The 24,004-nt window shown below is 37.7% G+C and overlaps 1 long non-coding RNA gene across 2 annotated transcripts in view; it reads right to left on the bottom strand.

Moving 5' to 3' along the window:
- Nucleotides 1-1,014: 1,014 nt before the first annotated feature.
- LOC135364154 (uncharacterized) overlaps nt 1,015-24,004 on the bottom strand; it is a 35,560-nt gene continuing 12,570 nt past the window's right edge. The window contains exons 4-8 of one of the 2 annotated variants that reach the window (XR_010410864.1): nt 23,006-23,402; nt 9,876-9,939; nt 9,332-9,362; nt 7,581-7,720; nt 1,015-3,686 (exon numbers count right to left, since the gene is read on the bottom strand). This is a non-coding gene — a long non-coding RNA (uncharacterized LOC135364154). Of the gene's footprint in view, nt 3,687-7,580; nt 9,940-23,005; nt 23,403-24,004 lie in introns of both variants that reach the window. The other variant, XR_010410863.1, reaches the window with a different exon arrangement.

Genomic DNA, 24,004 nt, shown 5'->3' with positions numbered 1-24,004 from the left:
TCATTGTCTCTCTGTCATTGTCTGCTTTTCCTAAAGCATATACAAACGTGTTATTTTATAATAATTCAAAGGAAGATGTATGTCCCACCCTAGGGGGTAAAAACAAAAAAGCAGCAGCAGAGAGAGCCCACAGCAACTCCTGGGTGCTCAGAACGAAGGTCAGTCTGGACACCAGAGAACCACCATTCGGACACCACCTGGTGATAGTCCACCAGGTGGCAGCCTGCCCTGTTCCATAGTGAGGCGGCTACTCTCTACGAGTGGCTTCATACATTTGTAATGAAGAAAATAGGAGAAACTACTAATATGCCACCCGCAACGGGAAACTGGCTGAGTCTATGAAATTAAATCGAAGAATTAGTGTAGCTGTGACTGCCCGTCAGCGTCCTGACTGCTGCCAGAGAGGGAAGCAACTCCCATTGGTGGGAGCCAAGTGATAACCCCACAATTTCCTTAACCATTTTGCCAACCAGTCTCATTAGTTTCGAGGAGCAGGCCTGCTTATCACCTGATATCCACCAGAGGGCAGCAGAGAGTTATTTGGGTTTTGGTTTCTGTTTTGTTTTTTAAGCGCTGGAGTCCTCTATAGCACTTGCGAGAGGAAGACAGAGGGGAGAGAGAGAGATTTTTAAATAAATTTTATAAACAAGCAAGTGTGTAAGAAATTTACAACTTTGTAAGGTTTGTAAAAGTTTGTAAGAAGAGATTCAGGGCAAACAAGCCAAAGATGGTAGAAGAAAGTGGTAAGGAAATTTGATTCACCAGAACCTGCTATTAGTAAAACATAGAGGGGATGGAAGGAAATCAGGAATAAAGAAAGATCAACTTTTCTGAGATGGCAGGGAATATCAGTCAGCAAACCAAACTCCAGGTTATTGTACTCAGGGCTAGTTTTACATTTGTGTATAGTAGCATCGAGGGGTCCTATAAGTCCTATCTATCTATAAACATTTCCCCTTCAAGTACCCAAAGTTTTATGCCTTTATGTTTTTATGGCTATTTGGGATTAGAGCACTTACAAATACATATGTACTTGAAAAAATATATATTTTAAGCCTTTAATTTATGGAGTTTTTTTTTTTTTTCTTCTCTCTCTGTCTATCTTTCTATCTTTCAAAGATATCCTGTCTATCTTTCAAACAAGTAGCTGGCTCTGTTTCATTGCTTTTGAAGAGGTCTGTAGCAGAGCCCAAAGCAACAATCTCCAGGTTCTATTTCACAAAACCTAAACCCATGGGAAAATTTAGATGTGTGGAAGAAAGAAAATAGAAAAGAGAATTTACAGGCGGTATCTTGGATGAAGTAAGCAAGATAGAGGGGCTTTTCCCAGCCCAGAATAGGATTTTCCTGGGAGTAGCGGAGGAAGTACAAGAAAAGATATGGGGCCCTGGGGGTCAGGGGAGAGCCAAGACCCTGGAAAGCAATGACTATGCCATTTTATTTTCTTTAAAGATTTTATTTATTTATTTGAGAGAGAGTGTGTGTGCAAGAGCATAAGTGGGGGAGAGGGGCAGAGGGAGAAGCAGATTCCCCACTGAGCAGGGAGCCCGATGCGGGAGCTCCATCCCAGGACCCTGAGATCATGACCTGAGCCGAAGGCAGCCACTTAACTGACTGAGCTACCCAGGCGCCCCTGACTGTGCCATTTTAGACAAAGGAGATCAAGCACAGAATTGCAAAGGGCCTTGTGGTAGAGCCCAGAAAGACCACATAGGTCCGTGTGAGGCCCAGGACTGCCATTCATGGCCGAGATGTGCAAAGGCCAAGTTGAGTCCTCACTGTGCTCAGGTGGGGTTCATCCACCTGGTCATGACCAGTCCTCATCACATAACTACAGAATGGTCTTACAAACCCTCACCAACTGGAGGATAGGAAGAACAAATGCAGAAGGGGATAGAGAATCCCATCTTTCCCCAATCATGTGTGATTCTGAGTTTTTCCCCAAAAGTTTATTATCTAGGTATGAGGCTCCTAGACCCTTGGTTTTCCACTTAAAACCCTCTCATCCATTTCCCTGATCATAGAAGCAAAGGTGGTAAAAAAAAGTAGGGCAGGAACACTCAGGAAGAGCTTCCTTGTCAAAATCTAGTGGGGAAAAGGGTGAAGTATTATCATGGTGAAAGTAAACTTGATGTGTTGTCTGGGTTTCATTTTTTTTTTTTTCCATACAGTTCCTCTTGCTTAATGCCAGTAAAGTACTGAAGATCTGCCTGCTTTGTATTAAATGTTTGAATAATAAAAACAAGACCATTTGCTTACTGCTTTCTGAACTATTGTAAATCTTCAAAGCCTACCTGTTCTCATAGTCTAGCAGGCCCAAAAGTCTGAATATCCACTGGGGTAGAACCATCTCTTCTGACCTCTAAAGCATTCTAGTCCCTTTTTCCTTTAAAGTGCCTTCTTCTCTTTTATCTGCCCTTAGGCTCCAGGCACTTTCCCTCGGCAGATCTCTGCTCTCCACTCTCTCCTAAATAACGGCATTCCTTTGGATCCAATGCTACGTGATAGCTGTCTTGTCTGATAAACTAATATGTGGCTCTCTGTGGTTTGCATTCTGGTTTCTCAGCACAGAAGTGATTGGCTGTAAGTTCGAAGGCTTTTTCTTCCAGTGAACTTGGATCTGTACATCCTTCTACCCTGGGGAGCCTCATAGCATAGCCAGATTATGAAGTGGCTCCCCCTGCATTAGTCTCTTGATATTATCTCATCATTTGACAACTATTCATTAAGCATTTACTATGTGCTGGGCATTGTGTGTGTGTGAGGGAATCAAAACAAATAAGCCATTGTCTTTTTCTTTAAGGGTTTGTAGGTAACTAGGAAGGGACAGAGTCAAAGTCAGCTCATAGTTAATTTTCTGAGACTTTCATGCAAGCAGTGCATGTCCAAAATCTGCTACGAGGTGTGATCATTTTCCTCTTGATCCATGGCTGAGAAATGCATTCTTGTCGGTCAGGGCATTTTTGAAATGGTTGACCGTGTCTCCAGTACACACACATACGTACACTTTTGTTAATCATTTTGCCCTGCTTAATCCGTGGGCAGCATGGAATGGCAGAGTTTGGAAAGCATGCCCCAAATCCTGGGCTGAACTCAGAATGACCCCTTGCTCCCTTTTTCCCATTGGCTCTTTCCAACCCCAACTTGGCTTTGGAAAGTTCAGTCCACACTTGGCAGAAACTAAGGTGCTGACTAATTGTTGACCTAAGCTTTTTTTCAAAGCTTAAGTTGAATCATATTGAGTGAAATTCAACCAAAACAACCATCATATTCCTTACAGTTGAACTACTATAGTAGTGAAGTGATATTTCTTCCAAATTAACTAATTTGACTAGAAGGAGCCTCTCCTGTGACTGGTTACTTTTTAGAAAGGCTGACTAAAACTAAATTTTCCTTTGAGAATGCCAGATACCTTCCAGATGAAGTATTTTTATAGACAGCTGTAATTACCTAGGACAGATCCAAGGGTATGACTCCTGGAGTTCCCATGTCTTAGATGGCTTTGAGCCAGGAAGGCCAGGATGTGTTGCGGGGGAGGGCGGCGCAGATCACACAGCCTTCCTGAAACTCTGTGTTCAGACCCCTCCTCACTCTCCTACAGGAGGCCGGGAGGAGGGGGGAGGGGAGAGGAGTGACAGCTTCCACACCATACGCTGACAGACTCATAATCTCACAGCAGACCTCACCTGTTGGCAGAAAGGCAGAGTGATTATATTGAGTTTATAGTCACTATGGGCAACCTGGTAACAGTACACTTTTTTAAATTAACGGCAAGTCTAGCCAGCTGAGTGTTTTATTTTTGCTGACATCCTTTCCTTAGTTCTAAAACTGAGATTGTGCATAAATGGAATGTGAATTACAATTTTAGGGGTTTCAGAAGACATCACTGCCCACCTTGCTGAGCCACGTCTTTAGCTTGAGACAGGGATTTCTGTTTTAATGCAAATATCACTGGGAGAGACAGCCATTACACCTTATGGGTCCTTTACACCTTGATCTGGATGAATTTTGGATTACTTCCTGAGACACAACTGACCAGGGCAGGTGAGATCAAGAATATGAGGAGTGTGAGAATGAGCACCTGAATGGGAAATGGACACGGATCTATACAGAAGTACTCAAGGGATACGTGACTGCTGCAAAATTTTATGCCAGGCCAACTCTAGTTAGAGCAAAGTATCTTCTGTCTGATACCTCTCCATGGTCACATTTTTTCAGAATATTTATTCCTAGAGATAGAAATCTGGCTTTGCGAGATAGAGAGCTTGTTATACATGGTCATCTTTAAATAACTGTGCCTCCAGAGTAAAATAAATGTTTATATAACTGTAGATACACAACCCAGAAAGTTGACATTTAATATCTTGCTCCAGAATTAAGGCTTTGGACATATCGGAAAGAACTTGATAGTCCATAGGGCCCACTATGTAGAAATGATCAGTGGCCCCAGAGTCTCCAAAGTTGGGAGCTCCTGTTTGCAATCATGTCTGTACATGAAAGGACTTCATACAGTGGTATTCAAATGCTATAATTTTATGATGATAGAAACATTCTCATAACACTGCACCTTTTGCTATAATTGTAAGTTAGGCAAAAAGCCTATTTATATTCCAAAGATAATTCCCAGTCCCTATGCACAAAGGCACTATTTGTCCCTCAATAATTTGTAGTAAATGCTAGAAATAGTTCTCTAGTACCTATAAACATTAGTCTTCATATCTCATCCAGTGCCAAGAATCAAAGATTACTACTTGTCATTTTCATTAAATTCCAATAAAAATTATAATAGAAAGGCGCCCCTGCCCAATCACTTGTATTTTAATACATTCTTTTGATGAAAAGAAACTCAATAATTGGGGCGCCTGGGTGGCTCAGTCACTAACCGTCTGCCTTCGGCTCAGGTCATGATCCCAGGGTCCTGGGATCGAGCCCCGCATCGGGCTCCCTGCTCCGCGGGAAGCCTTTTAACTCTCTCCCACTCCCCCTGCTTGTGTTCCCTCTCTCGCTGTGTCTCTCTCTGTCAAATAAATAAATAAAAATCTTTAAAAAAAAAAATACAAGTGATTGGGCAAAGATAGTTATAGCATCAATAACTAACCTATCTGTATCTGAGTATTTCTAGAATATAAGTCAAAGGTAAAGTTAAGAAAGGATGAGGATGTGGACAAGAAATTTAAAATATCTGACCCCAAAAAAGAAATAGCATTTAGAACATTCAAGAACACCAGTACATTAACAAATAACAGCAACAAACAGCTAGTTAAGCCAAAAAAAGAAATGAGCAAAGAATTTATATCCATATAAATTATATGTGTGTTATACACATATAATTTATAATTATTATCTATAGACAGGAGAAACCTGAAAACCAGCAAGTGTATAAACTTACGCTCAACTCCACTAGTGCTCAAAGAAATTCAAAAATAAATGATAGTGGAGCACCTAGGTGGCTCGGTCTGCCTTTGGCTCAGGTCATGATCTCAGGGTCAAGGAAACTAGTCAAGGAAATGGATTCTCCTGTGACTCTCCAGAGGGAACCGACACCTAGATTGTAGCCCCATAAGACCCATTTCAGGCTTCTGACTTGCAGAACTATAAGAAAATAAACTTGTGTAAAATAAATTTAAAGCCACTAAGTTTATGGTGATTTGTTACAGCTGCAATAGAAAACTAATACAGTTAGAAATATTTCAGACTCACTTTAAGATCTTTAGAGCTGTCAGAAAGGTAGTAGATCTGTTTCCAACAAGGTTTAGCAACTAGTGAATACCACATATGGAACTAGCCTCTGGGTCTCTTGATGCCTCGGTGCTAGGCTAGTTCCACTACATCCTTCAGCTGACACGCCTAAGTGTCTGGACTAATAGCAACATGGAAGTGGGAGTCAAATTAAATACAGACATTAAAAGTGTGTGACTTGTTTCCAAGAGAGCACAGGTTTAAACATCAGGTGCCGAGACAAAATAATCCCTGTGGTTTTGTTACAGAGAATAGCCCAAGATACAAAAAGAAATGTTTCTATGCTTAAAGTCCAAACTTGGCTATATGTGAAGTAGTGCAATTCAGGTTGGATTCAACAGCTCTAGCAATGCTATCAGCGCATATTTTTGGGTTCTTAATAAAAATAGCTTTCACAAGGTGAGGACAGGTACAAATAATGCTATTATGGAGATTACTGTAATATTGTAAAAAGAAAAGAAAAAGACTGTTGGAGTTGAAATCAGAATTAGGTTCAACTTCCAACTCTGCCATTAGTTCTGTGACCTGGGTAAATCAGTTCACCTCTCTGAGTCTCAGATTCCTTATCCATGCAAGGACCCACATAGTCCATTACAGCTCTTTCATGCTAGAATATTCAGTGCTCTTTCAGAAAGCTGAACCAGGCTGGGGCCAGAGAGAGGAGCCCTAATGTTCACCTGGTGCTGTGCTCTGTGCTTCACCTCTGTCCTACTGGTCCATACTCACAGGTCCACAGCATCATGTTATGATACACATTTCACAACAGAGGAGCTAGAAACCCAGAGAGTTCAAGTAACATACTCAAATTCATGCACCAATGTTAGTTAGAACCAATTCTGTTTGACTTGAAATGTGGTGGTCTACCATACCATGCCATCTCCCATCTCCTCCCCAAAGGTAAATAATGAAACTAACACTCACACATTTTTCAGGATGTAGACATTTCCATACCCATTTGTTCATTCACTCCTATCTGTAACCCTGTGACAGAGCCAAGGCAAACGAGGAAACGAGCTCAGATAATTTTAAGAAACCTGTCCAAGGTCACAGAGCTAGGAAATGGCAGAGATGGTGGACCTTGGATTTGAGCCTCTCTTATACTTTGCTCCTTCATGATGCCCCAGCACCCTTCTCTGCCACCACTAAAGGGACCTTGAGTAAGTCATTTAACATCTCTGAACTTCAATTCCTACTACTATAAGATCTCAATTATAATACCTGCCCCAAAAGCCATCCTGAGGATTACAGAAGTCTGAGAAAGTATTTTACAAGCTTGAAGAATATACAAACGACAGGAATGTTTCAGCTTCCCCTGAGCAGTGTTCATTTCTGTCATCTGTTTTAGCTTCTTTCTTGAAAGTTTAGACAGAACAATCATGACACATCAGGAACTAAATACCTCTATGAAATATAATTCTGTAATGCCTAGGACAGGCTGCAGGCTCACCAAACATGTGTTTGCTAAGAGAAGAGCCATTAATCAGTAGCTGTCCAGAAAGACAATCCTAGCAAATGCTCAGATCATCAATAACAGCATCTAGGGTAATAGTCCATTAACTGGTATTGAAAACACAATTTCATGTCACTGCATTTTGGTGCCAAGGAAGAATCCATTCGCCAAGAATGAAGTCCAGTATAACACTGAACCTGCTGTGGGATGTCAAAACCAAAACCAAATTAACAGATCACACAAAGTGGTTTTTCCTGCCATCTTGGTAAATGAAGATACTATGTGGTTAGCAGACACATCATTGACCACAAAGAAGGAGCTGTGTTGTCATGGTAAACCAGTCCTATCCACAAGTTCCTACCATATGAATGTACCCATCATGTAGACTCACTTGAGATATAGCTGGATCTTTTCATGAGATTGACTTGGTTCTTGTTAACCATTACATTTTCTTTCAGAGTAATTGTATTAATTTTTTTGTAAGTAAAGAGGCACCTTCTTTTGCTTGGTCGTAAGCAATGAATGTGTAGTCTGTGAAAGGAGAAGAAGGTGGGCCAGAAAAAAGAAAGGAGATAAAGAGGGTTCTTCACAATGATAATTGTTTATTTCATGAAAAAGTTATACTATTTCTACAATTTTATTAATAATAGAGCCTCAAAATCAATCCTCAAACAAATGTCAAATTGTTGAAATCACAGACTACATATTTGACCAAAAAAAAATTAAGCTAGTAGTAAAAAATAAAAGGTAACTAGAAAAAAATTCATGTATTTTAAATAACCTGTAGGTCAAAAGAAGTAACAGTGAGAATGAGAAATTATTTTGAACGCTTCTTTGTAATGACAAATGATGTATACATTCTTAATTTGAGTGACAGTCTGTGGGGTTATTTTTTGTTATCTAAAATGCAGGGCATATTTCTGTTCAGTTGGAAAAATACAGCATGGTACTTTCACATCAAATATAATTCCTTGCTTTGTGAAAACACATTCTGAGAATCAGGATTGAATCTTCATTTGCTTAATGTTAATAACATCCCATAATGATGTCTCAGGTTAGTTCTTGTTGGCTAGAAGCCAGGTGTTTATATGTTATATATATATATATATATATATATTTTTTTTTTTTTTTTTTGAGAGAGGGAGAAAGTGCATGCACATGCGGAGGGAGGAGCAGAGGGAGAGGGAGCAGCAAAGAATCTCAAGCAGACTTCTCGCTGGGGTTGGGGTGCTTTGATCTCACAACCTGAGATCATGACCTGAGCCAAAGTCAAGAGTCAGTCACTTAACGGACTGAGCCACCCAGGCGCCCTAGGTTATATTTTTAAATAACAATGGAAGAAAATTAGATCCAATCACTGTATTCTAGTTTTATATCATGTGTGTCAATCCCTGAAGGGGAAGAAGGTCTCTTTAATGTGATTTTCTGTATGCCTAATGACATGAGTTTATGACTAAAGACAATATGCTAGTCAAAATAATTTCTCAACCTGATATAATAAGGATCAGCTTGCTATAATGGGAATAATTTTAATTTAAAAAATCTTATAATGAACTAGCCAAAAGAACACTTTTAAAAATCCTTTCTTTAATGGAAGATTTACCTGTTGATGAGTTTCTTTGACTAGCATTGTAGTTCACTTTGATTATGAATTAATAACTTACATATTGAAAATAAACCACAGATCCACCATGACAAGTTGCTGGAGAATCACAGATGGCGCATTTTAAAAGGACATTACCAAAATTTTTTAATTAGAAATTTTGAAATATGTGGAGTTATTTCAAATTAGTCCTGGTAATAGGAATCAGGAATAACTTCAATTCATATACATCCCCAGAGCTGCTGCTTCTATCAATCCTTTTATTATTGTATAGATTCCAGAGGTGGAAGACATGTGCATGAATCTTAGCTCTGCTGCACGCCACCTGTGTGCTTACGTTCTCTGAGCATGTCTCCCCCTCTGTCATTTGGGCATAACGATGATACCTCAAGAGTTTATCTTTATCAAATCTGTAATGACTATGAAAATGTTTTATAAATTATACATGTTATTAGTATTAAATGTTAATAAGTAACAAAACATATCTGTTTGTTCAAATTCTATCAGTTATCAGCCTTAGAGACAAAGAACATACTCACATTTTAAGTTCTTCCCTGTTCTATTACAATACTGAAAAAGCAAAGAAAGGTATTGAAAACATTCGGCAAATGCAAGGCATGAGTTGACCTGGGTATAACTGAATCTGTGGAATACTGAGGAGCTCTAAAAATTGTCTCCAGATTATTTCTCAAGCTCACTCTACACGGAATATGCTAACACCATTTAGTAAAAAAGTGTATGAATATTCTATCACATGGAGGTGAGAGTGGTGTGTGTTATGGGGACTAGAAAGATAAATAAGGTAAAATCTCTGTCTTTGAGGGCAAAGAGTAATGAATAGTCCTTAGTCATCCATCATCAGTTGGGATAATTTTTTACAAAATTATTCTGCCCCCCCCCATCTCTTTCTCTCTCCCTCCCTCCCTGGGTCTGCATGTCTTGCCATGTAGTTGCATACACTTAAATATATGCGTGTGTATATGAATATATATGCACCATTGAGTATATGTTCATATATCATCTTAATAGCCTCTGGGATCATTTCTTACTCACAAAATTACTTATCCCAAAACAAGTTCTTACCTCAGTCTTTCCCACCTCAGTAAATGGCACCACCATTCACCTGGTTGTTCAAGCTATAGGGAGCCTTGAAAAATAAGAGTGAAAATAAACATTCTTTTATAAATGAACTTGAAATACCCAGAACTATGCTATTGATAGATATTTCTGTTGATCCAGTTTGCAGATTAGGAAACTGAGAGTCATGGTTTTAATAGCTTGCCCAAGGCCATACAGGTAATGTGTGATAAAACCTGGAATTAAAACCTAGATCTGTCTTATTGTAGAAACCATTTTCTCTGTGTGTGTGTGTGTGTGTGTGTATGTTCATGAAAGTATGGATAATTATTACAAAAAATGTATAAGAAAAGCAAACTTAAACATTTAATCTGTAATGTAAAAAGTATAAAAAACCTTTTGTGCACATTGATAATAATCAGAGTCATAAAAGGACATATTTTAGGGAATGTGCTAATTCCTTTTTGAAAACTCAGAGGTGTCTGGGTGGCTCAGTTAAGTGTCCAACTATTCATTTCAGCTCAGGTCATGATCTCAGGGTCGTGAGATCAAGCCCCACATTGGGCTCTGTGCTGGGCATGGAGCCTGCTTGGGATTCTCTCTCTCCCTCTCCCTCTGCCCCTCCACCCCTAATCACATGCTCTCTCTCTCTCTAAAAATACAGACATACATATATGCATACATATATACATGCATAAATGAAAATAAAAGAACTCATCAAGATATTTTAGTGGACCGTGTTGCTGTCTTGATATGGTAAATTGTTTCTAAAGATGGCCAACTTCCTCTTGTCTCTGGATACCCAGGCCACTCCATCCTGGAGAGATGGAGTCTATTTCTCTTCTCTTTGAATCGGGACTGTCCTTGTGACTTGTTTTGTTAAAAATTATATGGCAGAAGTGACTCTTTGACAGTTCAAGGCCTAGGCCTTAAAAAACATGGTAGTTCCTGTTTTTACTCTCTTGGAAGGTAGCAGCCATATAAAAAAGCTCAACCACCATGTTAGAGAGCCATTTGGATGGATAGGTGGGTGCATGGAAGAATGGGTAGCTGAGTAGATAGATAGACAGATGATAGATTGATAGACCAATAAGTAGATATATAGACACCATGTATATAGAGAGAAGCCCTGAGTAATTAGAGATTTTGAAGAAAAAGACAGAAGCCCAGCCAGTCTCCAGCTGATCCAGCACTGCCAGGTGAGGCACCAGACTTGCAAGTGAAGCTTGTAAATGTTCCATCTTTAACTGAACCACCCCAACCAACACCATATGAACAAAGACAAGCCATCCCCACTGAGCCCTACCCCAAACACAGAATCATGAGAAAATGAATAGTTGTTACTGCCTGTTGTTTTAGTTACCTATTGCTGTGTAACAAACCACCCCAAATTATAAGCAATATGTAACTGAAACACCTAGAAAATTGGTCCATATTATATTTCACATTGAGCAACAGAACCAAAAGTTATGAATGTAAAATGGCTTGCTCAGTTTTTTAATCAAGCTGAAACTAAATAACAAGTTCTTATTACTTGCAGCTTAGTGGAGACTGTGAATCTTTTGTTAATATAATGCCTGACATGACTTATTTTTGATGTTCAAATTTGGAAATAGCAGGGCTCTGGGCCAATATCCCATTTACCTCTCAAGGGAAATATAACAGATTTTGAAAGGTTAAGACAAAAAAACTGAGTCTTTTGAGAGATGTGATTAAGAAACTGGGATATCCAAACAAATGGTAAATAGAAAATATTCCTCCCAAAGTCAGTTTATTTAGTTTAAAACAGCATAAATTAAATTCAGTGAAGCTGCAGAGTTTGAAAAGGAGAATAAAAGAACTTTAAAAAATGTCAGAAATCATTTTACAATAGCTGGAGACAAAGTCAAGTGAATTTTTTTTTTCCTTAATTCCTGCCAATGCTGGGAAAGACATAGATGAATGAGCTCCAGAGCCAACCTCCATCCTCAAACTAGGCACTAGTGAGGTGCCTGAGTGGCTCAGGCCATTAAGCGTCTGCCTTCGTCTTGGGTCATGGTCCCAGGGTCCTGGGATCCAGTCCCACTTCGGGCTCCCTGCTCAGCAGGAAGCCTGCTTCTCCCTCTCCCACTCCCCCTGCTTGTGTTCCTTCTCTCGGTGTGTCTCTCTGTCAAATAAATAAATAAAATCTTTAAAAGGAAAAAAAAAAAACACACACAAAAACTAGGCACGAGTTTCAGTCCCTCCTCCATTGAAGTTCAACAAGAACTATTTAAAAGGAGCAATACTTTCTTAGGTTGGATTTCAGATCCCAGTCTGTCTTCATTGGTCATCTCATGAAATTGGAAATGGCCAGAACACAGACAAAACCAAAGGCTAGAAGGTTTCTGGATATTAGGAAATACTGTAAATGACTAAAAAGTGGACTCAGATAACTTCTGTGGACATTCTGTAGGTAAAGGCAATCTGTCTGGCTCATGTGTTACTACGTTTATCACCAGACTGGATGGTTGACTGAGGTGCTTGAGGGCCCAGTCCTCTCTCAGTAAGTCACATGCATCCCCATCAATGCTGCAAGCCCAGCCCAGGAGGGCAGGATTCCTAACCAAGAACACATGAGTACCTGCCCTTCTCTGTTGAATGTCCCCAAAGAGATCTCTCTATTGGTAACAGGGTATTCAGGAAACCTTTCTAAGTTATATTAAGTGACAAGGAAGTTTACATGCCAGAAATCTCTAGCTTTTTGACCCTTCCAAATCTAGTTACACAGTAATCTAACAAACCTAAACTACATCATGAATGTAAGAAATAATCAGTATATGCTCCAAGCTCTGAGCTACAGTACACATATTAAGAGTAAGAACTCTCTAATAAATAAATAAATCAAAGTAACTAATTCACAGATTATTTAAACTTCCATCTATAAAACTAATTGTTCAGATAAGACTCTCAATCACTGCAGTCAGCGCAAGCAGTGTTTTTGCTGAGCCAACTACTCTGATACAAAACAGAGCAATAGTACATTATATTTTTCTTAAATTCTATTTATTTTATTTCTAGTAGTTAAAATATCCATATGATTCAAAATTCAAATGGGTATAGTGTTAAAAGTCAAATTCCTATCCTGTCTACCCAACCCCCTGCTCCCTGGCCTTGAATTTCTTGTATCATCTTCTGAAGACATTTTATGCCTTTATAGGCATATGTTTTCCCTTCTCACATGTTTTAAAACTATAAATGGCCACTTTATATTTGTATATTGTTTTGCAATGCACATGAAGATAAATTATGTTTTTAAGCCTCAAAACTCCCTGAGGTAAGCATTCATTCTATACAAGTAAAGATACTGAGAAAACATTAAAACACTTACCCAAGGCAGAGATGGCACAGAATCTAGCTCTTCTGATTCCAGTCAATGTTCCCTTCACTGCACTCCAACATCCTTATTAATTCATTCATCCCTCTGTTTATTTAGTGTGTGTGTGTATGTGTGTATATATATATATATATACACATTTTTTTTTTAAGTAGGCTCCATACCCAACATGGGGCTTGAACTCATGACCCTGAGATCAAGAGTCACAAGCCCTACTGACTGAGCCAGCCAGGCGCCCCATTTAGCAAATATATATTAAGTTCCCATTATATGCAAAATATTATGTTAGATGTTTTGGAGTGTATATATTTTGGTGAGACTGTTTCTTCTTCCTAAGAGCGTAAATTGTACAGTGAAAATAAAAGACTGTTACAGTGTAGTTTTACAGCTGTACAAATTAATATGAAAGTCCTAAAGAGGAAGCAACTATTTTGCTTTGAGATATCAAAAAAAGGTTTCATGGTAGAAATGGCATCTGTGTCAAGCCTTGAACTACAAGTAGAACAGAAATAATGCAGAAATATCTGTACAAATAAAATGCATGTATTTACCAAGTGTTCTAAGCATGGCAGAGGCATTTAGTTAAGTAAAGAGTTTCCCATGGGAACAAAATGTGAAGCCTCCCAAAATTCATTAATTTGTTCACAGGGTCCTCTACGTGAACACAATCTTCTTTTATTCAAAATCAGAATCGCATGTTTAGATATAAAGATGTGTTACTTTATGCAGAGTATAGCATATTTTGGACATTGAGTAAAAAAGTAAAGCACACTAGTCTTATCTTCCACTCTTGCAATGACAAAGGAATCAGATCAACCCTCCCACATAGAACAACTAAAAGAAGTGGAAAAAATATGCAAACATATGTCTCAGGACATCAAAGCACTAAAAAGGTAAAGAAAAATTAGGTTAAATTAGGTGCCAGAGGGTTAAACCAGGCAGTTGGGGCTGCTTTTCTCCTAAGGATATCTGCCAACTCCAGCAGTGACAAGTGAGAGGCTGAGAAGCTGAGCCAGGATGTCAACAAATTCACATGGTTAGCAGGACAAAATTAGGGTTCAGGACCTGCCAAGGATTGAAGATCCTGATAGCCCCTTAGCTTTTTATTGGACCCTACAATACAAATAAGGTATTATCTGGAAGGGATAGGCCTTTGAGGGACTGATGTTCAGCTTTGAATACACCAATTACCGATTAGATATCTGGGTTTGCAAACACAAATCCTCTCTGGAAGAATATGACATCATCTTAAACATCTAACAATTTCTGTAATTTTCTAACACAATTTTCAATGTCCAATACTCAATCAAAAGTAACAAGCCATGTGATGAGGCAAGGCAAAGAAACACCAAATAAGAAAAGTAAGTCCACAGGCGATACAAATAATGAATGACCAAATATGTACTTTTTAAAAGTTATGGTTAACATGGTTAAAGAAATTTTTTAAAAGATTGAGTTTTCCAAGAACTAGAAACCTTTTTTTTTTTTTTTTTTTAAGGATCTCAAAAGAAGAAGGAAATTCTGCCAGATAATACGTGGGTGAACCCTGGGGTGCCTGGGTGTATTCGGTCGTTAAGTGTCTGCCTTCAGCTCAGGTCATGATCCCAGAGTCCTGGGATCGAGCCCCGTGTCAGGCTCCCTGCTCCACGGAGGGCCTGCTTCTCCCTCTCCCACTCCCCCTGCTTGTGTTCCCTCTCTCACTGTGTCTCTCTGTCAAATAAATAAATAAAATCTTTAAAAAAAAATACCACGTGGGTGAAACCTGAAGACATCATGCTAAATGAAATAAACCAGTCACAAAAAGACAAATATTGTGTGATTCCACTTATGTGAGGTAACTACAGTAGTCAAAATCAGAGACGGGAAGTGGAATGGTGGTTGCCCAGGGCCAGGGGGAGGCGAAATAAGGAGTCATTGTTTAATGGGTATGAGTTGCAGTTTGGGAACATGAAAAAGTTCTAGAAATGGGTGGTGGTGATGGTTAACACAACAGTGTGAATGTACTTCATGCCACTGAATTGTACGCATAAATAATTACTAGAATGGTAAATTGGATGTTATGTACATTTTGCCACAATAAAAAACTATTACCAGGGGAAAAAAGAATCACATGGAAATTGTAGAATTAAAAAAAATAAAATCACTGGAATTCAGAACTCAGTAGATAAATTAGGGGCAGATTAGAATAGCTTATATTACTGCTGATGAGGGATTTGTGGGAATGACAATAGATCATAAGAAAAAAAGCCAGAATAAATCACAGAGAGACAAAAGATGAAAAATACAGTAAATTAGTAAATTATATAAGAGATAGAGGGGATACAATGACATTTAACATATACTTGAGTTTCAGGGGGAAAAAAACATGAGAGAATGAGGCAGACGTAATATTTGCAGAGATAATGAATGAAAAATTCCCACTTGATACCAGTAAACTATACACTTAAAAGTGAGTGAGATGAGGGGTACCTGGATGACTTGGTTGAGCGACTGTCTCTTGGCATCAGCTCGGGTTATGATTTCAGGGTCATATGATCGAGCCCAACCTCATCTGCTTGGGATTCTTTCTCCCTCCCTGCCCCCACACACATTCTCTCTCTCTCTCTCAAATAAATAAAATCTTTAAAATAAAAAAAATAGGGCTCCTGGATGACTCAGATGGTAAAGCGTCTGCCTTTGGCTGGGGTCATGATCTCCAGGTCCTGGGATCAAGCCCCACATCAGGCTCCCTGCTCAGTGGGGAGCCTGCTTCTCCCTCTGCCTCTGATTGTCCTCCTGCTTGTGTACTCTCTCCCTCTCTCTCTCAAATGAATAAATAAAATATTTAAAAATAAAATAAAATAAAAAATCTTTTAAAAAGTGAGATGGTAAATTTTATGTTATGTATATTTTACCACAATTAAAAATGTAAAAATTTGAAATAGTATCTCTGAGTTTAAATTATATAAAAAATTAAAATCAGGGGCGCCCGGGTGGCTCAGTCGTTAAGCGGCTGCCTTCCGCTCAGGTCGTGGTCCCAGGGTCCTGGGATCGAGCCCCGCATCAGGCTCCAGTCTCCCTGCTCGGCGGAGAGCCTGCTTCTCCCTCTCCCTCTCTCTGCTGCTCTGCCTACTTGTGCTCTCTCTCTCTGTGTTAAACAAATAAATAAAAATCTTTAAAAAAAAAAAAATTAAAATCACTACAAAATAACATTTAAATAGGGAGAGAATATAAATGGAGTTCAAATGTTCTGTTCTTCTGATACATTCAAAAATAGAAGAATAAAGAGTTGAAATTAAAATGATGGAAAAATGATATACCATAGAAACTCTAACCAAAATAAAGCTAGTATAGCTATATTAATATCAGAAATTAGGCTTTAAGAGTAAAAAATATTTCTATAGATAGAGAACCATTTAATGGTAGAGAAATTATAATAATTCTAAATCTGTATGCATCTAATAACACAGCTTCAAACAATATAAAACAAAAACAAATCAAACTTCAAAGAGAAATACATAAAGTGGGAAATTTTAGCTTGCCTCTCTCATTACTAGAACAATCAGAGAAAAATATTACTAAGTCTAGAGAAGTTTTGAACAACACAATAATAATGACTTAATGGATATATGAAACCCTGCACCAAATAACTATAGTTATCCTTTTTTTTGAACACTTGCTGGGTCATAAAACACAGAGCATATTATCTCACCACAGTAGAATTAAGCTAGAAATCAATAGTGCAAAGATAAAGTGAAAATTTGGAAATTTAAAAATATACCTTATAAATAACCTGTAAGCCAATAAGGAAACTGAAATGAAAATTACAAAATATTTTGAACAGAATAATAATGAAAACAGTCAACACCAGAACTTTTAGGATATAACTAAAGCCAAACATTTTTGGCCTTAAAATGCATATGTTAGAAGGAGAAAAAGGTAAAAAAAATCAGTGAGTTAAGCTCAATTACAAAACTTAGAAAAAGAATAGCAAATTAAATCCAAAGAAATTACAGGGGAAATAAATATAAGAGCAGCTAAGAAAACAGAAAAGTAAACAAGTAGCAAAGAAGATAATGCCTAAAATTTGTTATTTGAAATGTATAAAAGTACTGATTAATCCCTGGTAAACCTGATTAAGAAAAAGAGAGAAAGTATAAAATAAATAATATTGGTCATTTACAAGGTAAAATCAGTATGGCTCAGAAAGACATTAGAAATATCAGAAGAGAATATTATGAAAAATAGTATTCAAATAAATTTGAAAATTTAGATGTAAATCACTTCATTTCTTCAGAAAGACATAACTTTCTAGAACTTACAAAAAATAGAAAATCTAAATGGTTCCGTAACAATTAAAGGAATTGAATAATTAAAATACTTACCATAAAAAAATCTCCAGGCCCAAAGGATTGCAAAAAAAATTCTACCAAATACACTATAGGAAAATAAAAGTGTAAGTCTTTCTTATTGATGATCATTGATGCAAATATCCCAAACAAAATAAGAGCAAAATGAATACAGCAACATGTAAAAGGAATGACTCACAACTAATTTGAGATTATTCAAAGAATGAAAAATTGGTTAGTATTTTTAAATCAATTGATATAATCCTCACATTAACAAAATAAAAAAGCCATATGATTATCTCAAAAATGCAGAAATTTCAATACTCATTCATAATTAATATAGCAAACTGTAAGAAGAGGATCTTCTTATTTTCCAAAAAGTACATATAAGACAACTTTAGAAAACACCATACCTAATGATTCAATGCCATTAGTGGATCTTGTAAGAATAGAAATAATACAGTGCCAATAGGGGATCCTCCAATATAACCATTTCTATTCCACACACTTGGAGATTCTAGCCAGTAAAATAAATTAAGAAAAAGAAACAAAATAATTGGAAATCTATCATTATTTGAAAATGGCATAAAATTTACATAAAATAAAAAAACTATATATCACATACACCAAGTCAATATTACAAAGCTCAATTGTATTTCTACTTACAATATGTCATAGGTATATATGTCTGTGAAAACTAAAATTTAAAAAGACGTTACTTATATTGATGTAAATAAACATCCAATATCTAGGAATAAATTTAATTTGTTTTGATGTTCAAGATATCTACATGGAAAATCATAAAACAGAAACCAAAGAAAATCATATATACTATATCAGGAATAGAAAGCCTCAAAATTGTAAAGATCAAAGTCTCAAAGTGATCTATGAAATAATTGCAATCTCAATAAAAATCACAGCAGATCTGTATATGTATGTTAATTTTCAAACAGATTCAAAGATTACATCAGAACACAAAGGGCCAGGGTGCCTGGCTGGTTCACTCAGATGAGCATGCAACTCTTGATCTCAGGATCATGAGTTTGAGTCTCCCGTTGGATGTAGAGATTACTAAAAATAAATAAATAGGGGCATCTGGGTGGCTCAATCAGTTAAGCGTCTGCCTTTAGCTCAGGTCATGAACCCAGGGTCCTGAAGTCAAGCCCCGCGTCGGGCTCCCTGCTCAGCGGGGAGCCTACTTCTCCCTCTGCCTGTGCTCGCTGTCTCTCTCTCTCTCGGTCAAATAAATAAATAAAAAATAGACCTACTTATTTATAAATAAGTAAATAATAAATAAATTAATTAATTAATTTTAAAAAAGAAAAAGAATACAAAGGGCCAAGAGTAGCCAAGACACTTTGGAAGAACAGCCAGGAGGACCTGCTTTATCAGATATCAAGATTTATTATTATAAAGCTACGGTAACTAAGACATCTTAGTAAGATGGTATTGAAACAAGAATAAACAAATAGACCAATGGACCAAATCAGAGAGCACAAAAAGCAGACACATATACATGGACCCTTGTTTTGTTAAAAAGGTAGTACTGCTCATTTGGACAAAATAAGTGAAGGGGATTAAAAGGCAAAACCTTCACTTACAAAATGAATTAAGACTTGGGGATGCTATATACAACATAGGGAATATAGTTAATAATATTGTAACAACTTTGTATGGTGACAAATGGTAACAATACTTCTTGTGGCCATCATTTTGTAATGTATATAAATATCAATACACTATGTTGTATACCTGAAGCTAATACAATATTACATGTCAATTATTCTTCAGGGAAAAAAAATTTTAAAGATAGTATCTGGGAAAAGCTGGTGCAGGATTAATTAGATAGTGATGTGGAAAAAAAAATGAAACATTACCTCTACCAATTCTAGGTGGATTGTAGACTTGCATATGAAAGGAAAAACAAAAAGAAATCAAGAGAGAATATCAGGATTTCGGGATAGGGAAAAATATCTTAAAGATGCCCCAAAAAGCAAAAACCATAAAGGAAAAGATTAATGAATTGGACTAGATTTAAATTATGAATTTAAGTTCATAAAAAGACTCTATTAAGGTAATAAAAAAGTGGGAGGAGATATTTTCAACCTAGAAGATATGAATCCACATCTAAAATATATGAGGAATCCTACTAACTGGTAAGAAAAGACATAACAGGGGTGCCTGGGTGGCTCAGTCCTTAAGCGTCTGCCTTTGGCTCAGGTCATGATTCCAGGGTCCTGGGTTCGAGCCCCACATTGGGCTCCCTGCTCTGTGGGAAGCCTGTTTCTCCCTCTCCCGCTCCCCCTTGCTTGTGTTTCCTCTCTGGCTGTCTCTGTCTCTGTCAAATAAATAAAATCTTAAAAAAAAAGAAAAGAAAAGACAAATCAGTGAAAAATGGTTCTCTTAAATAGAGTCTTCACAAAAGGAAATATCCTTTGGCCAATGAACATATGAAAAGGTTCTCAATCTCACTGATCATCTAGGAAATGCAACACACCCATCAGAATATCTAAAATTAAAGACTGATAATATCAAGTACGGACAAGCTAACAACAGGAATTTTGTCCCCTTCAAGTGTGGTGTAAATTAGTACAAACATTTTTGAAATACCATTTACTAAAACAGTCACGTATACCCTACGACCCTATGTAGCAGGGCCGGCTACGTAATTTGTAGGTCTGATGAAAAACAAAAATACAAGCAGTTGTTCAAGTCGCAGGGACAAAAGTGCTGTTAAAGTTAATAAAACATAAAAATGTTTCCTTTCTTCCACATTCTCTTTGGCAACTTTGTCATGATGTTGTTTATTTTCTCTTTAATGACATTCTAAATGAAGAAAAATTAAATTTTAAATTATTTAGCATGAATTATATCATTGATCTCTATATTGTGCAATGGCAATTTGTTTTGTTTTGTTTATTAGAGAGATGGAGGGAGGGGGGTGAGAGGGAGAGAGAGAATCCCAAGCAGGTTCCATGCTCAGTGTGAAGCCCAAGGCTGGGCTTGATCCATGACCCTGAGATCATGACCTGAGCTGAAATAAAGAGTCGGATGCTTCACCAACTCAGTCACTCAGGCGCCCCTGTGCAATGACAGTTTTAGGCACAAATATAAGGGCATTTAACTCGTATGTGTAATCACCAAAATTTCACAACTTGTATTTTACAGCCTGTTGAAGCGCATGTATTTTATTCTGCCAAAACAGTGGAAACTGCACAAAACTAACTGCTGTTTCTATTCACTTCTCCATATGCTCATTCTCTACCTTTGGCCTACTGACGACTAAGGAAAGACTAACAGGAAAAGCAACTAGAGTTTGCCCCATCTTTCCTTTTCCCACCCTGTCTGCATTTTCAGAGTGAAGTGGTTGCCTAGTAAGTGGAAGTTGTGTTTCTTAGAAGAAGCTGCCTCCTTGCTGTATCTGATGCAAGTTCTCACTGAAAGAAAGCACCGCCTCGCAAGTCTGGCAGTGCCCCACTTACTCAGTCTGTAGCTGCAACAGACTTACCTTAAACTTGTTCTGAGTCTTGTTGAACCCCATGAGCAGTCACTCCCCAGAATTCGGGTTTGTGGAATTTGGGTCATATGCAAATGGAGCCACAACCCACTGGGAACATGCATATCGTGCTTTTCTCCTCTGCTTATGCACATGTTCGTTATCTCAACAGACTTCAATTACAAAACCCAAGTTTCAAGATCAAATGATTAAGAATTTCAGGACAGTAACAGCAGAGCCTTAAACCAAGTGCAGGGTCCTTGTGAGCGCGGGGCCCTCTGGGACTGGACAAGTTGCATGCCCATGAAGCCAGCCCTGTGCAGCGATTTATAGCCAATGGAAATGCATGCATATGTGCTCCAGAAGACATGCTCAAGAACATTCATATTAGCCTTGTTTCTACTAACCTAAACTGGAAATAATTCAGATGTCTACTAACATGAAATGAATAATTGAATAGTGTATATATATATGCTCATAAAATGAGATACTATATAAAATTAAAATAGAAGAACTAGGGGGGCCTGGGTGGCTCAGTTGGTTAAACATCTGCCTTTGGCTTAGGTCATGATCCTCGAGTCCCGAGCTGGCTCCCTGCTCAGGAGGGAGTCTGCTTCTCTCTCTCCCTCTGCCTCTTCTCCCTGGCTTGTGTTCTCTCTTTCACTCACTGATTCTCTCTCTTTTCTTTCTTTATGACCATTAAATAAAATCTTTTTAAAAATAAATAAATAATAAATAAATAAAATGGAAGAACTGTAGCTTATCCCAATATAGATGACTCCCACAAATACAATGTTGAGCAAAAGAAGCCAAACACTAAAGAAGACATGCTGTGAGGGGTGCCTGGGTGGCTCAGTCGGTTAAGCGTCTGCCTTCAGCCCAGGTCATGATCCCAGGGTCCTGTGATCAAGTTCTGCATCGGGCTCCCTGCTCAGCAGGGAGCCTGCTTCTCCCTCTGCCCCTCCTCCTGCTTGTGCTCTCTCTCTCTCTGACAAACAAATAAAATCTTTAAAAAAAAAAAATAGTACATGCTTTGTGATTCCTTTCATATAAAGTTGCAAAACCACCAAAATGATGCTAGAAGTCAGGATAATGTATACTCCTGGGAAAGAAGGAAGGAGGTTGGGGCGCCTGGGTGGCTCAGTTGGTTAAGCAACTGCCTTCTGCTCAGGTCATGATCCTGGAGTCCTGGGATCGAGTCCCGCATCAGGCTCCCTGCTCAGCAGGGAGTCTGCTTCTCCCTCTGACCCTCCCCCCTCTCATGCTCGCTCTACCTCATTCTCTCTCTCAAATAAATAAATAAAAATCTTAAAAAAAAAAAAAAGAAGGAAGGAGGCATTGATTGGCAGATGAATGAGGATGACACCCTGTCTTTTGGCCTGGATGGTAATTACACAGCTGAGTTGACTTTGTGATAGTTTACTGAGCTGAACATTTATAATTTGTTCATTTTTCTGAGTTAAGTCATACTTAATTCTAGTTTTTTTAATTAAAAACTGGAAATATGGAAGAATATGGGGAAAATATGGAAAAAAGTATTCCTCTATTTTTATTTATTATATAGTTCTTCAGTGGAAATTATGAGCTGAGAAAATTTTTTTTGACAAAATATTAATGATGATATGTAGCATCTGCTACAATAATCATAGAAACAATAAATGAGCACATTACAGACTTTTAAGTTTGATGCTTAGGAAATTCCTCTTTCATTACTGTTACAAATCACCATCAGAGAGCTTTACTTTTCTAATGACATTATTTACTCCTGATAGCTGTAGGTTGTTCCATATGCCCCCAAATATCATGATACTGGAATGATTCATGAAAATTATTGAGATTTTTGTTAATGTTATTATTTCCTATAAGATTATGATTTTGTCAACATACAAATATAGTGATTTCTTACATTTCTGCTTATAATTATCATGCATTGGGGAAAAAAAAGAGGAGAACAAACCTTGAATTCTTTTATGGACTCCTTGTACAAGAGAACAAAAGTAACAATCCAATCAGTCAGTGATGACAACAATCTCTTGATTCCTATAAGTACTGAACACATAAAGCATGTGAATTCATAATAATTAAGTTCCCAATTCTAATGAGTTTGTTGTAGAAGCAAGTAATCCGTGAGAAATAATCTTTTATTTCTGATGTAACTGGAAGAGTGATCTGTGAGAAGAGGGGGAGAAATTCTCTAAGAAGATTGAATTCTGGCCACAAGAGGGCGCTGTGAGGAGCAGAATAGCTGATTCCAAGGCATTGCGCTCTATGGCCTTCCACCGCCATAAGAGAAAACATTAACATCACCTTCATCGCTAGCTGCAACCATTCCAAAGCCTGTACAGTTTTTAGCCCTGAGGGTAAATTAAGAAAAATAGGTTATCAGTGACTACTTTTCCTGTCTGTCGACCCTACTTAATAAATAGCCCTCTTCCTTTTTTAGAACCTGATGTTGAATGCTCAATTTAAACAGACCACGTGGATATATTAGGGAAGACTGGAAAAAGTTCCTTTCTCCCATCCTCAAGTCTAGTGAACTCCAGTTCCTACCAGAACAATGGATGACAACAGAACTGCTCTAGAACTATTCCAACCTTTTATGACCATTAAATATTACCTACTTATTGAATTAACACTACCTTGTTCGGCATCTATATAGAAAAATAAAAAATGCGAATGAAAATTACAGTTGGCAAGTTTCTACACCTCTCTAAGGAACGAACAAATATGCCATGTCTACACCATGTCTGTAATATTTAATTGTAGCTTTTAAATGATTTTTATGTATCTTCTTCAAATTCATGGATTTTCTCTATATATTCAGGTTGTAATACATTGATTGTTCAAAGTTAACTAGAAGTCAACTAAGAGGAAGTATTTATAATGACAAGGTAGGTGATGAAAACCCTTTGACCACATATTATTTAACCACAAATCTGAAAGAAAGAAGCCACAA

The sequence above is a fragment of the Mirounga angustirostris genome, unplaced genomic scaffold, assembly GCF_029215605.1.
Source record: "Mirounga angustirostris isolate CCGP_5_RB_7025 unplaced genomic scaffold, mMirAng1.0.hap1 SCAF_4, whole genome shotgun sequence".
NCBI classification, from domain to species: Eukaryota; Metazoa; Chordata; class Mammalia; order Carnivora; family Phocidae; genus Mirounga; species Mirounga angustirostris.
Note: the sequence above shows the minus strand (reverse complement) of the source record. Positions and strands in the feature narration are given on the sequence as shown.